Source organism: Silurus aristotelis (genome assembly GCF_946808225.1).
Source record: "Silurus aristotelis genome assembly, chromosome: 18".
In the NCBI taxonomy this organism is placed as follows: Eukaryota; Metazoa; Chordata; class Actinopteri; order Siluriformes; family Siluridae; genus Silurus; species Silurus aristotelis.
This window is the reverse complement of record NC_139591.1, coordinates 10,802,672-10,818,271: the sequence shown is the minus strand read 5'-3', so window position 1 is coordinate 10,818,271 and position 15,600 is coordinate 10,802,672. Positions and strand designations below refer to the sequence as shown.

Sequence of the window (15,600 nt, the reverse complement as noted above, 5' to 3'; positions counted from 1 at the left end):
TACAAAGCTGTTTGTTTCATTTATTTACCATGTTTCATCCTACATATGAAATTGATGATCATTTGCAGCTTCTTGGTATAATTGGTTAATCATACACCTGACTCTAAACCTACAAATTCAGTGACTTTGTGCAAGTGTAAAAAGTGTGCAAAAGTAAGAAATGAAAGAGAAAGGAGAGTCACACCAAGTATTGATTTGATGTGATTTTCCCTTTTCTTCATATACCTCGTTGTTCATTTACCTCATTATTCATTTTGTTCATTGATCAATATAAATTATTAACACTTTTATTGTTTGATAACCATATAACCACATTATGTAGTAATGTACTTAAACTGAGAAATATGTGGATAAAAAATCAGAAATTCATTCCGGATAGGTTGAGGCCCGGGTTACCAATGACTGCTACAGGTATTGTTAGCCAAAAGCGTGGAAATTGGGCTACTGTTGGCCGAAGAAGAAAAAGGAGAAGAGGAAGACGTCTACAGGGACATCAGAGAAAGAAGAAGTGGAGGAGAGTGGAGGTTATGGTTGGTACTTTAAATGTTGGTACTATGACTGGTAATAGGAGAGAGTAGAAAGGTAGATATGTTGTGTGTTCAGGAGACTAGATGAAAAGGGAGGTGGGTTAAAACTGTTTTTTCATGGTGTGGATGGAAAGAGAAATGATTTAGGGGTGATTCTGAACGAAGAGTTTAGTAAGAGTGTTGTGGAGGTGAAGAGAGTTTCTGATAGGGTGATGAACATTAAGCTGAAAGTTGAAGGGGTGATGATAAATGTCATCAGTGCCTATGCTCCACAAGTCGGCTGTGGAGAGGAAAAATTATGGAGTAAGTTAAATGAAGGGGTAGAATGAAAGATTTGTGATTGGGGCAGACTTCATTGGGCATGTTGGTGAAGGGAACAGAGGTGATGAGGTGATGGGTAGGTAAAGCAGGTGCTTTCCAGGAAGCTGCTCCACTCAGCCGCATTGCCGGAGAAACGAGGCGGAGAGGCCATCGGGTTCTGAAGCGGAAACAGGCTGCCGATCTATCGCAGTAGAGCGATTTCTCCCTTTTTTGTTTAGGTTGGTTCTTCTGTCACGACACAGACCACGAGTCGGATACGAAAGTAATTCATAGTTTAGCGAGTGATTTACACACACACACACACACACACACACACACACACACACACACACACACACACACACACACACACACACAAGTCAGAGAGTTACAAACCGATGTGCGGGTTTGGTCCGTAATGCGGAGATAATCCAACGGAACGGAGATAGTCCACGGAAGGGAGAGAATCCAGGGAACGGAAAAGACGAAGTAATCCAAGGAGGAACCAGCAGGGAATGCTGGCGGTCGAGGATCCACAAGATCTTTAGCATTACATTCAAGAACCAACGATCGGTGACTCTGAAACGAGCATTTAAATAGGTGAGTAGATAACAAGGACCAGGTGTTTGAAATCAAAGCCGGGAGCGGCAAAGATAGCGGCGGCATGACAGCAACCAAGGGGGGCATGGCAGGTGGATCCCTGACAGTTGGATGGTGTGGAGATGGTGAAGCAGCAAGTGGATAGTAGATTAGTAAGGAGGAAGTAAGAGCAGCGATTAGGAGGATAAAGAGTGGGAAGTCGGTTGGACCCGATCACATACAGGTAGAAGCAGGGAGATGTTTAGGAGAGATGGCAGTGGAGTTTTTAACCAGATTGTTTAACAGGATTCTGGAAGGTGAGAGGATGCCTGAGGAATGGAGAAGGAGTGTGCTGGTACCGATTTTTAAGAATAAGGGAGATGTGCAGAACTGTAGTAACTACAGGGGAATAAAGTTGTTCAATCACACCATGAAGTTATGGGAAAGAGTAGTGGAATCCAGGCTGAAAGAAGAGGTGACCATCTGTGAGCAACAGTATGGTTTCATGCCGAGGAAGAGCGCCACAGACACATGTTTTGTGTTGAAAATGTTGATGAAGAAGTATAGAGAAGGTCTTGAGCATCTGTTCATTTTTCTGATATTGTTCCACTGCATGTGTTACATGGTCACAAAACTCACTTACGTGTTTTGGAGTTTTAGACCAACCACGTCTTCTAATTAACTTTTTACTGGTTGTAGCATGGCAATAACAAGCATTCCTGAACAAGTTTTTAATATATATATATATAAATATATATATATATATATATATATATATATATATATATATATATATATATATATATATATAATAATAATAATTATTATTATTATTATCATCTACTTCTTCTTTCGGTTTCTCCCATTAGGGGTCACCACAGCGGATCATCCATCTCCACAACCCCCTGTCCTCTACATCTGCCTCTGTCACACCATCTACCTGCATGTCTTCCTTTACCACATCCATGAACCTCCTCCTTGGCCTTTCTCTTTTCCTCCTTCCTGGTAGCTCCATCCTCAGCATTCTCTTACCGATACAGTGGAACCCCGTTGGACAAGCATAATTCGTTCTTGAAAATTGCTCGTAGGTCCATTTGCTCGTACGTTCGAACTGATTTTCCCCATAAGAAAGAATGTAAAAGTGATTTAATCCGTTCCGAGATCTCATTCGATCGCTTATTTCTGCACTTAAAAAGTAATTGTAGTCTATTTTAACAAACAAATACACCGCAAATTACCGTAATGTAAACATAATTTAACACTTACTGTCAGGGAGCTCCCTGATTCTTCTCCCGTGCGTGCCCCGCCCGCACACACACCTGACTCTCGTTTAGCATTCATCACCCAACCATATATAAAACCCCTCATTCACCCTCACTCGCTGTCCGTTATTATTAATGGTTTGGCTGTACATGTCACGATTCTCCCGTGCTTGTGGTCAGCGGCGCGCGTCTTCTACGCACTCCTTTGGATATTACACAGACTGCTTCTCCACCACTTCTCCCTGACTCTACTGACTTTCATTCCCCTTCGCTCCATCGCATACCTCCACCTCTTCAGGCTTTTTCTCAACCTGCTCCCTACTCTCCCCACAAATCACAATATCATCCGCAAACATCATAGTCCACAGAGACTCCTGTCTGACCCCGTCCGTCAACCTGTCCATCACCATCGCAAACAGGAAAGGGCTCAGAGCCAATCCTTGATGCAGTCCAACCTCCACCTTGAATTAGTCTGTCGTTCCTACTGCACACTTCACTGCTGTCACACTGTCCTCATACATGTCCTGCACCACCCTCACATACTTTTCTGACACACCTGACTTTACAATACCACAACTTCTTTCTCGGCACCCTGTCGTACGCTTTCTCTAAATCCACAAAACACAATGAAACTCCTTCTGACCTTCTCTATACTTCTCCATCAACATTCGAAAAGCAAATAAGGAACCTGTGGTGCTCTTCTTCGGCATGAAACCATATTGTTGCTCACAGATGGTCACCTCTTCTCTCAGCCTGGCTTCCACTACTCTTTCCCATAACTTCATGGTGTGACTGATCAACTTAATTCCCCTGTAGTTACTGCAGGTCTGCACATCTCCCTTAATCTTAAAAACCGGTACCAGCACACTCCTTATCCATTCTTCAGGCATCCTCTCACCTTCCAGAATCTTGTTAAACAATCTGGTTAAAAATTCCACTGCCATCTCCCCTAAACATCTCCATGCTTCTACCACTACGTCATCTGGTCCTACCGACTTTCCACTCTTCATCCTCTTAATAGCTGCTCTCACTTCCTCCATACTAATCCTATCCACTTCCTGTTCACCATCTCTACACCATCCAACCTTCTCTCTCTCTCATTTTCCTCGTTCATCAGCTGCTGAAAATAGTCCCCCCATCTTCTCAACACATCAACACATTTCTATCTACATCCTTTATTGCTCTAACTTGTAGAACATCCTTCCCAGCTCGGTCTCTCTGCCTGGCCAATTGGTATAAATCCTTTTCTCTTTCCTTAGTCTCCAACTTCTTAAACAGCTCCTCATATGCCCTCTCCTTGGCTTTCGCCACATCCCTCTTTACCTGCTGCCGCATCTTCTTGTACTCCTGCCTACTGTTCTCATCTCTCTGTTGATCCCAATTCTGTTTTGCCAACATCTTTCTCCTTATGCTGTCCTGCACTTCCTCATTCCACCACCACATCTTTTTGTCTTCCTTTCTATTTCCAGATGTCACAACAAGTACTATTCTAGCTGTCTCCCTTATCACTTCTGCAGTAGTTGCCCAATCATCCAGCACCTCTTCACCACCACCGAGCCCCTGTCTGACCTTTTCCCTGAACCTTACAATACAGTCTTCATCCTTCAGTTTCCACCATCTAATTCTTCCTTTAGTCCTCACTCTCCTCCTCTTCTTCTTCACCTCCAAAACCATCCTACAGACCACCATCCGATGCTGTCTAGCTACACTGTCCCTAGCCAACACCTTACAGTCTCCAATCTGCTTCAGGTTGCATCTCCTGCATAGAACATAGTCCACCTGTGTGCACCTTCCTTCACTCTTATACGTCACCCTATTCTCCTCCTTCTTCTTAAAATAAGTGTTCACCACTGCCATTTCCATCCTTTTAGCAAAATCTACGACCATCTGCCATTCCACATTCCTCTCCTTAAAGCCATACCTACCCATCACCTCCTCATCACCTCTGTTCCCTTCACCTACATGCCCATTAAAGCCTGTCACAATCACCAATCATTTATTCCTAGGTTCACCATCACCCACTTTATCTAATTCACTCCGGAATTGTTCCTTCTCCTCCATCTCCCAGCCGACTTGTGGAGCATAAGCACTGATGACATTTATCATCAACCCTTCAACTTCCATCAGAAACTCTCTTCACATCCACTACACTCTTACTGTACTCTTCCTTCAGAATCACCCCTACATCATTCCTCTTTCCCTCCACACCATGATAGAACAGTTTAAACCCACCACTAATGGTCCTGGCCTTACTCCCTTTCCACTTGTTCTCCTGAACACACAACATATCCACCTTTCTCCTCTTCATCATATCAGCTACCTCTCTCTATTTACCAGTCAGAGTACCATCATTTAAGGTACCAACCCTAACCTCCACTTTTCTACACTTCTCCTTTCCCTGCTGTCTCTGTAGACATCTTCCCCCTTGTAGTGTTGTACTGCCTCTTTAAGAAATGACCCATCATGCATTGCTGTTGTGTTTAGGAACATAGAGCATGTAGTGTTGCTAAGTGAAGTATGCAGTAAACCTCTTTGTGAAGCACATGTTTTAGGTGTTGTCTCGGTCATTACAATGGCAACGAGTGAGTAAAAGGCAAAATAATGTGGAAAAGCAACCGAAACCACAAAGACAAACTGACGAAAAAAAAGGGCTTAAACAACAGCGTCCCTTCTCTGACCTGCACAAAAAAGACACGGCATGAAGAAAAGCTACCATCGTTTATCTTGTGAGTAAAACTACACAGAAACGATGAAGAAAGAAACTAAACCAAAGTAAACAAAATGCAGAAAAGTATAAAGTGGATGTCACGCACATGTGTGTAAAGTTCATACAGCTTCACACGCTTTGCCTACGCCTGAGTAAACGCTACAAGCTAAAGCTAAAAACGTACTCAACATCAAAGCTACTGTTATTCGATAAAACATGGATGCTGCTGCTGTATTGCCACATTTTTCAAGATTTGACATTGACTCAGATCTAGGCTCACTTGCAGTGAAATGGAAGAAATGGTTATCAAGATTTGGAACATTTCTAACAGCTGCTGGTGTAACGAACAAGACCAGACAAAGAGCGATGTTACTGCACTATGCAGGAGAACAAGTACAGGAGATTTTTGACACAATTCCAAAAAATGGCGACAGTGATGATTATGATAAAGCAGCACAAGTTCTGACTGAATATTCCAGCCCAAGCCATAATACAGAGTATGAAGTGTATGTGCTCAGACAGGCTGAACAAAAACCAGGAGAGACAATCGATGCGTTTCACACAAGATTAAGACAGCTTTCAACGACTTGTGAATTTGCAAAATTTGAAATAAAATGTCAGATCATACTCACATGCACATCATCTCGATTGCAAAGAAGAGCATTAAGAATAGTAAATGCTAGACTTTGCCAGAGCATTTGAAACTTCAGAGCAGCAGGCAGCTGGAATTGAAAATGACACACAGGCTAATAACTTTGAAAGTGTTGCAGCGATACCAAAAACAAACCTCAATTAGAGAGCACATACAAACCACCAACAGAAAATAACACAGAGAAAACCACATACGACATGCAGAACCTGTGGTGGCCCTTTCCCGCATCCTGGAGGATAGTTAACATGCTCAGCTAAAGGAGCGTCATGCAAATTATGTGGTAAACCAAATCACTTTGCTCGTTGTTGTTTCAGCAGACCACGGATGGAGCAGGACAACAGAAGATACACAATGCCACGACAAAGACAGGACATTACACAAAAGGTGAGAGCAGTAAAGCTAAGTGAAACAGCCCACCAACAAATACAGTGGAGCCAGATACAACTTCAAGCACAGATGATGAATATGTCTATGTCACACAAGAACCTGCAAATGTCAAACAACCAATGACAAAAGTCCGGATAGCTCATGAAAAAAACACTGAGGCAACGTTCTATGTAGTTGAAGGAGATCATGGATCTTTGCTCAGTCACAAAACAGCTACTGAACTCGGACTCATTCACATTGTCCTTTCTAGTCATAATTCAGCCTACACTTTTTGTCGCTGACCAGCTCTTGTCAAAATACCCAAACATCACAAATGGCATAGGAAAGCTGACACAGTCAAACCTGTTGCTCAACCACATCGCAGAATTCCTTTACATGTTCGAAAGAAAGTCGAGAAAGAATTACAACTTCTAGAGTTGGTAGAGGGCCCAATGCCTTGGGTTTCACCTATTGTTGCAATGCAGAAACCAAAAAATCCTGAGAAAATACGAGAAAATTTGTGTTGACCTGAGATTACCAAATCAAGCTGTTTTGAGAGAGAGACACATTTCACCAACCATTGATGACATTATTCATGACCTAAACGGCGCGGTAATGTTCTCCAAACTAGATCTCAATTCAGGATATCACCAACTCGAATTAGCACCTGAATCCAGATACATTATAACATTTTCCATGCATGTCGGGTTATGAAGATACACAAGACTGATTTTTGGTATCTCATCAGCTGCTGAAGTCTTCCAAAACACCATCCAACTGGTCCTACAAGGCATCCCTGAAATTTGAAATTTCAGTAACGACATTCTGATATTTGGTACCACAGCTGACGCACACAACAGATCCCTCGAAGCAGTCTTCCAACGGCTACATGAAAACAACCTGACAATCAACAAAGGCAAATGTGACTTTCACAAAATGACCCTTGAATTTTTCTGATACTTCTTTTCCAACAAAGGTATCGCACCTGACCCCAAAATAATTGAGGCAATCACAGACATGCCACCCCCACAAAACCAAAGTGAGATCAGAAGTTTACTAGGTATGGCCAACTACAGTGGAAGATTCATTCCTAACTATTATTCAACAACTCAACCTCTGAGAGAGCACACAAAGAAAGACTCAAAGTGGATATGGGGAAAAGAACAAAGAGGTGCACTGAAAACACTCAAACACAACCTGGTGAATGCTCCTGTAATGAGTTACTTCCATTCTGACAGAGAAACCAACGTCATTGTCGATGCTAGTCCTGTTGGTCTAGGAGGCATATTAGCTCAAAGAGATAGAACCACCAATCACACCTACGTTGTCGCTTATGCAAGTAGAGCATTAACCCCAGTTGAACAAAGATACTCACAGACAGAGAGAGAAGCCCTTGCCATCGTCTGGAACTGTGAACACTTCCATCTATATCTCTAAGGTGTGGAATTCAACATGATCACAGATCACAAACCTTTTGAGTTAATTTCCTCTTTCAAACTATTGAATTAAAAGAAAGACTTTTAGCTGCTGCTCGAGAACCGGAGGGAGAAGAATTATACAGCCCTGCCCTCATACAGAAAAGATTTGTACGGGCACTGGGGACAGGTTTGTCAAACGATCACATAAAATATCAGCTTAAGGCCTGCCTTGACGATCCTTCAGTCACAGATGAAGTTCTCATCACAAAGATGAACGAAGCAGCAAGCCTAGAGTCGGAAAGACAGCAAAAATTTAAAAAGACTGCCCATGTAAAAGAGACTAAAGTCATGGAGATCCAGGCAGAACCACATCAGAACCAAGAAAGGATGGCTCATGTACTCTCAGGTAAAGAACAGTCCACACACACACAAGTGAAAATATTAAGAACACCACAAGTCACGGAGAAAAAAGACTCTGAGCTCTATGAGGTCGTCCAGCAGCTGAAAGAGGAGATCGGAGAAACGTGGAAGGTGATGGCTACCTACCGTTCTATTCAGCCACGAGAAAGGAAGCAAGGATGCCGTGGATGTCAGGAACAAGGTAGAGGTGACCTTTTAAATGTGGACAAAGTGGACATCTTTCCAGAGGGTGCAGGGGACTGCTTAAAGGAAGGAAAGAAAGGGGACAATAAAAAGACTGTATGGCAGTAACAGCTCACACTACGTCATCACAGTTGCTGAAACATCAAAGTATGCTCCTGTGTGACAGCATTAAGCAACTGGAGGACAGAGAAACAGCAAAGCGGAAGGAGAGCAACCTAAAGCTGTTTCAATCAGTAAGTGCCAATCAGCTATCCACCAAACACAATGCAAAGTTGCTGAATTTGATCGGAGAGAAGTGTGTGGTAAATTGTTTTCTTAATGGAGTGCCAACACAAGCACTATGGGATACAGGGTCACAAGTGTGTCTCATTAATTAAAAGTGGAGAAAAGAACACATCCCACACACTATGCCACGTAGCCTTGAAGAGATCCTAGGTCCAGGAAGTCTCACCGGTCGGGCAGTAAATCAAACAGTCATTCCGTTTGAAACCTGGGTGAAAGTGACGTTTACACTGGGAACAGACAAAGCCACTCCGCTGGAATTGGAGGTACCTGTCTTAGTTTCTAATGAGGATGGGGTGGCAGATCAACCAATTATCGGTTATAACGTCATTGAGTATATTCTGAACAATGGTGTTGAACAGCCTAATGGAGTAACAACCACAGCCATGAGTACTGCCCTGTCCTGCAAATGCAAGAAAGCAGAGGTTCTACTGAACTTAGTGAGAAGCAAAGATGAGGAGTACAGCGATGGAGTGGCGAGAGCAGGGAATTCACTGACAAAGATTCCAGCCAAACAGGCTACAGCTGTAAAATGTTGCATCAAAACAGGGACTATATTGTCTGACCAGAATGCCTTGTTTGTACCAGATGAGTGCGCACGGTGGCCAGACGGGGACTGAGGGTAGAAGAAAATATTGTTTGCCTTCAGAAAGGAACGTGTTTGCGCATTTGCATTACGGTGTTTAACGATACTGTCCATGACATCGACCTGCCTCCATGTACAATTCTGGGCTATATACAGCGAGTAAAGGACATCTACCCAGCCGAGGTGAAATTAGGGACAGCCCAGCGGGAAAATGCATGTAACACCACCACATTCAACACACAAGGCCCGCTCCACAAAGACAGTAAACAAGCTAGTCAATGTTCAGAAAATGCTGAGGATATTGTAACAACCCAAACGAAAGACCTATGGAACCCTCCTGTTTGGCATTGAACATTTAACACCTGAACAGCAACGAAGAGTAAAACAGCTTTTGAAAGAGGAGAGTAATGCTTTTGCCCGTGATGATGGCGATGTTGGATGTATTCCGTCCCTTCAGCTAAAAATCCGCCTCCATGACATCACACCTGTAAAGCACACCTACATGTCAGTCCCGAAGCCGCTACATAGAGAGGTTAAAGAATATTTGGAGGATTTGTTGAATAAGGGATGGCTCACTAGCTCGAAGTCACCGTATTCTTCACCGGTAGTATGTGTGCGTAAGAAGGATGGAACGCTCCGCCTCTGCTGTGACTACCGGGAGTTAAATAAGAAATCCATTCCAGACAGACACCCAATACCCAGAATACAAGACATGCTTGACAGCTTGGTGGGCAGCACCTGGTTTTCAGTTCTCGATCAAGGTAAAGCTTATCACCAGGGGATTGTAGAGGAATCCAGCCGACCTCTTACTGCGTTCATAACACCGTGGGATTATATGAATGGGTAAGGGTACTGTTTGGATTGTCCAACGCACCGGCTGAATTCCAAAGGAGCATGGAGGAGTGCCTGAGAGAACTGCGGGATGAGGTGTGTCAGCCTTACCTAGATGATAATTTAGTCCATTCAAAAACATCTCCAGGATCTAACAAGGGTATTGCAGTGTTACCAGAAGCATGGTCTTAAGATCACGCCTAGAAAAGTGTTCAAGAAATGCGAAGTGTTTACAGAATATATGCTGCTCACTGATACGACAACACCAAAAACAAAAGTACAGCTGAAGCAGAAGGGCAAGGGAAAATGTCGCCAAGGACAGCTTGCATCATCACATCCTGTCACATGGACTGAAGAACATCAAAAGGTCCTCTGCGAGTTAGTGGACTGCTTGTCCAACACACCTGTGTTGGGCTATCCAGATCTGAATGAACCATTTGTGCTACACTGTGACGCTTCACAGGAAGGCCTCGGTGCAGTGATATATCAAAGGCAAGGAGGCAAGTTAGTGGTAATAGCTTATGGATCAAGAACCCTAACTGCTTCTGAGAAAAACTACCACCTGCATTCAGGAAAGTTGGAGTTCTTGGCCATGAAGTGGGCAATCTGTGAGCGGTTTAGAGATTATTTGTACTATGCACCATCTTTTATTGTGTACACAGACAATAACCCTCTCACATATGTGTTGACAACAGCCAAGCTCAATGCAAACACATACAGATGGGTAGCCGAACTTGCCGATTTTCAATTCGCCATTAAATACCGTCCAGGAAAGTCGAATGGGGATGCCAATGGTCTCTTGCGCATGCCACTGTCAATGAAACGGTACATGGGAACCTGCTCAGAGGAGGTACAACCTGAAATTATGGTCAGTATATCTCAGTCAGTGATGGTACAAAAACAGGAGAGAGGCCCGTGGTTGTGTCCACTCACCATTACATCAGCACTGGCAGTAGGACAAGAGGAGGATTTGCTCCAATTAGTTGCAGAGATCCCTAAGGAAGTCCTGAGAAAAGCTCAGGAAGACGATCCTGAAATAAAAGAAATTTTGATGTGTCTTAAGTCAAAATCCCGACACATAAGCAGGAGCCATGGCAAAGAGGCTCTGGGACTGTCAAGGGAAATAAGCAGACTGCACTTGAATGCACATGGTCTTTTGTTCCGGAAAACAGCAACCCATCATCAGCTGGTCCTGCCAAAAAAATATCATGCGCTTGTTTACAAGGAACTACATTAAGACATGGGCCATCTCGAAACCGAACGAGTGATGAACTTGATCAGGGATAGATTTTATTGGCCTTGCATGCAAAAGGAAGTAGAACACCACATCACACGTGTTTGCAGTTGTCTGAGAAACAGGCGTCCAAACAAGGTAACCCGAGCTCCTCTGACGAATATTACTACAACCTATCCATTTCAGCTGGTCTCCATTGATTTTTTACATCTAGAGAAGTGTAAAGGAGGTTATGAATACATTTCAAATGTAATGGACCACTTTACACGGTTCGCTCAAGCGTATGCATGTAGAAACAAGAGTGCCAAGACAGCTGCAGAGAAGGTGTTCTGTGACTTTGTTTTGAAGTTTGGTTTCCCAACAAAACTGCACCACGACCAAGGAAGGGAATTCGACAACAAGCCAAATTGCAAGAGTACAGTGGTGTGCAAGGTTCCCATACAACCTCATATCACACACAGGGAAACGGACAAGTTGAGCAGTTTAACCGAACATTGCTTGCAATGCTGAGAGCCTTACCCGAGACCGCCAGAACCGACTGGAAGACATCACTTGCAAAGGTTGTGAATGCATACAACTGCACAAGAAATGAGGCAACGGGGTTCGCACCATACTACCTTCTGTTCGGCCGTACTCCAAGATTGCCTATTGATGTTATGTTTGGTATACAAACACAGGACCAAAACTCCTCTTACGATGACTATGCTGAGAGCTGGAGAAAGAGAATGATGGAAGCATATGAGCTAGCCTCAAGAGTATCCAACAAGGTGAAGCAGAGAGGAAAAGCTTTATATGAAAAGAAAGTGCACGGAGCTGAATTGTTTCCTGGTAACAGAGTATTTTGGGAAGAGCAAGTTTATGTGGTCACCCAGAGGAAGTATCCGGATAGTCCAGTGTATGAAGTCCGACCGAAAAATGAAAGAAAAAACAAAAATACTTCACAGAAACCTGTTGTTACCGTGTGACTACTTACCTGTAGAAACAGAACACCGACCCGGAGAATCAGGAGAAGATAACAAGAAGAAAACCATGCAGAGAAAACCCTCAAAACAGGAAAATCAGATGCATTGTGACAACTCAGATGATGATGATAATGATGATGTCTGGAAAAGTCTGGTCAGAATGTCATTTGGCAGAGAGAGTCGAGATTACAGCCGCTGTCAACAGTCAGAACCACTAGAATCGCATCCAGAGGATACAGCAATGCTGAACAGTGCAGAGTCAGAGGGAGAAGATGAGGTCTCATCAGCAAGAGAGGAGGTTGTAGAAACCGATGAAGCTGAAAAGATTGACGCAGAGATTCCTTCGCAACCAGTCTGCAAAAGAGTATATCCTTTGAGAAACAGGAAAGCAAAAAAAAATGTTTAGTTACAACACCCTAGGTCAGCCTAGTATTGTGGATGTTTAAAAATGCCAAGTCAAATTATACAAAACTGGTGTTAGTTACAGTGTTAATTGCAATTTAGTTCTACAAGGTTAATCAGTTAAGTTTAAAAGGAAAAAATAGCTCAAATATTTTATTTTGTGTTTGATCAATGTTCAGTTAATAAGTACATTTCAGAAAATAACACAGATAATGAAGATTGTTTCTATGGTGTAAGGTTAATTTCCTTCAGTGAAAGTACAGATTCCTGATGATGAACAGTGATGGTGGCAGAAGATCATGGTGCACAATGTTGTCTGCTGCAAACACACGACATAGAAAAGGAGATAAATGGCGTGTGTCGCGTGCAAAACTACAGCACGAGTACTCGAAATGTTGTATCACTGACTTCTAACCGAGCAACAATTTCGTAGGTGGAACCAAAAGTGTATTCTGAGAATGTCGGGACTACATTCTATTTTGTAGGGAAGAATGTGGGGAAATCTTGAATATACTGATAGTTTTGTGGTATAATCTCTTCAAGTGTGCTACATTAATCTTCAACAATCTAAGTCACAACCCCCAGCAAGAATTGATAGATGGGCACTAAGATTACAACCCTACAAATACAAGGTTATTTACAAAGCAGGAAAAAAACGAATCCGGCAGACTATATGTTTCTTCAGCCAAGAAATGGCTAACTTCAAAACACACCTAAGTATACACCATCGCAAGATCACTCCGTACTGGCCTCAAGCTAATGGTGAAGTTGATTAAAAAAAAAAGCCACATCAACCGCTTTTGCTGAGGGAAAACCTAGGAAACAAGAATTGTACAAGTTTATGAGGAACTTCAGAGCAACCCCCCATCAGACCACTGAAATATCCCTGGCCGAATTGTTATTTGGTAGACCTATATACATCAAATTATCGACAGTGCACAGCCCAATACACAACAATGCACTTAGGCAAGCTGATTGCCACAAAAAGGAGAAGATAAAACAATACTTGGACAAGAGGAAAAGAGTTTCAACATCTGAACTCACAACAGGACATTCTGTACTCATTCGTGAAAAGACAAAAGGAAAACTCAAAACACCAAAAACCCAATAACTTACAAAGTGATAAAAACAAAAGGCACAATGATAACAGCACAAAGAGGACAACACATCATTACGAGAAACACCTCACACTTAAAACCCCTGAAACAAAGAGTACAATCACCACTCAGTGATCTCTCTGATGATGAAATGGATGAATTTGATTATGGAGACAAACCTCAAGAACAAAGAAGACCTCCAAATGGTCCTGATAATCCTGAGCAACGAGAATAGAACATTATCCTAGAAGAGAGAACAGGAAAAAAACCTCGAAAGCTAATGGACTACACTTGATGAACTAAAATTAAAGCACTGTGAGGAACAGTTATAGCATTAAAAAGAAAGCTAATATGTTCTAGTTTTCTATTCACAGTATGTTAATGTGTTTACAATGCTGAATTTACGATAATTTTTATTTAGGATTTAAGCTAACATAATTTTGAGAAAATGCATTCCCAGTTCTCTCAAGTCTCATCAATAATGAACATGCTTAGGATAATGTGTTATTGTTGTCATGTTTTGACATCTTTCTTCTAAAACAATGGGAGGGATGTAGTGTTGTACTGCCTCGTTCCCGTCATGCATTGCTGTTGTGTTTATGAACAGAGAGCATGTAATGTTGCTAAGTGAAGTATGCAGTAAACCTCCTTGTGAAGCACAAGTTTCATGTGTTGTTTCGATCATTACACTCCTCTTCTTCTCCTCCTTCGGCCAACAGGCCCAATTTCCACCGGTACCCTGTAGACTAACGATACCTGTGGCGGTCGTTGGTAACCCGGGCCTTGCCCGGATTGAAATTCTTATTCTTGAGCCGTATATTCGAATTGGAACTTTTTACGCTGGATGCCCTTCCAAACGCAACCGTCCCCATTTATCCGGGCTTGGGACCGGCACTAAGCGTGCACTGGCTTGTGCAACCATAATGGCTGGGTTATCTTAATTATTATAATATCTTGGCTAATTTCTTATTGCCCCTATTAATAATTAAATGCATATTACAAACAAATCCAATAAGCAATATATCACTATCTTTTCCCCAAATCCAATAGACCTACAACATTAAACAATACTTCTCTCAAATGTGTATTAGCCAGCAACCGCTTTATTATGACCTAAAAAAATTAAAAGGCTCCACATGATACAAAAGACAGGAGATCAAGTTATTCTCTCACATTTCCTCGGCTACTAGATCATTCACACAAATGCACACACACAGACAACATAAGTCCTACACCACTCCTATTCCCTGAAGTGACCTTTTACACTTGCCAGTTTCCTAATAAACTGACCCCCTTTCATATTAAATAAGCAAACCATTACAATAATTTTCTAAACGATTTTCTCGTACTCACTTCACACACTTGTACTCACTTTGCACACCCATGACTTCTCACACTCGCAATCAACCACTACCACATGGGTAAGTGTTATGCGAGAAACAGAGGCAGAAGCCGAAGTCAAAGCAAACAAAGTTAATTTTGCGAAAATGCGTACTCGCAGTAACTGTGAAGTAATCCAGTGGTGCGCGGTGGGAGCGCGGTCCACTAGACCAGAACTGGTTGAGAAGCAGTCTGTGTAATATCCAAAGGAGCGCGTAGGAGACGCGCCCCGCTGACCACAAGCACGGGAGAATCGTGACATGTACATCCAAACCATTGATAATAACGGACAGCGAGTGAGGGTGAATGAGGGGTTTATATATGGTTGGGTGATGAGTGCTAAACGAGAGTCAGGTGTGTGTGCGGGCGGGGCACGCACGAGAGAAAAATAAGGGAGCTCCCTGACAGTAAG

General features: G+C 42.7%; 1 long non-coding RNA gene across 1 annotated transcript; it reads right to left on the bottom strand.

Moving 5' to 3' along the window:
* Positions 1–4,170: 4,170 nt before the first annotated feature.
* On the bottom strand, positions 4,171–14,485 carry LOC310741422. The gene is made up of 2 exons (XR_014537941.1): positions 13,341–14,485; positions 4,171–7,378 (listed from the first exon to the last, which is right to left on the bottom strand). It is a non-coding gene; the product is annotated as an uncharacterized lncRNA (long non-coding RNA).
* Between the last annotated feature and the right edge of the window lie 1,115 nt (positions 14,486–15,600).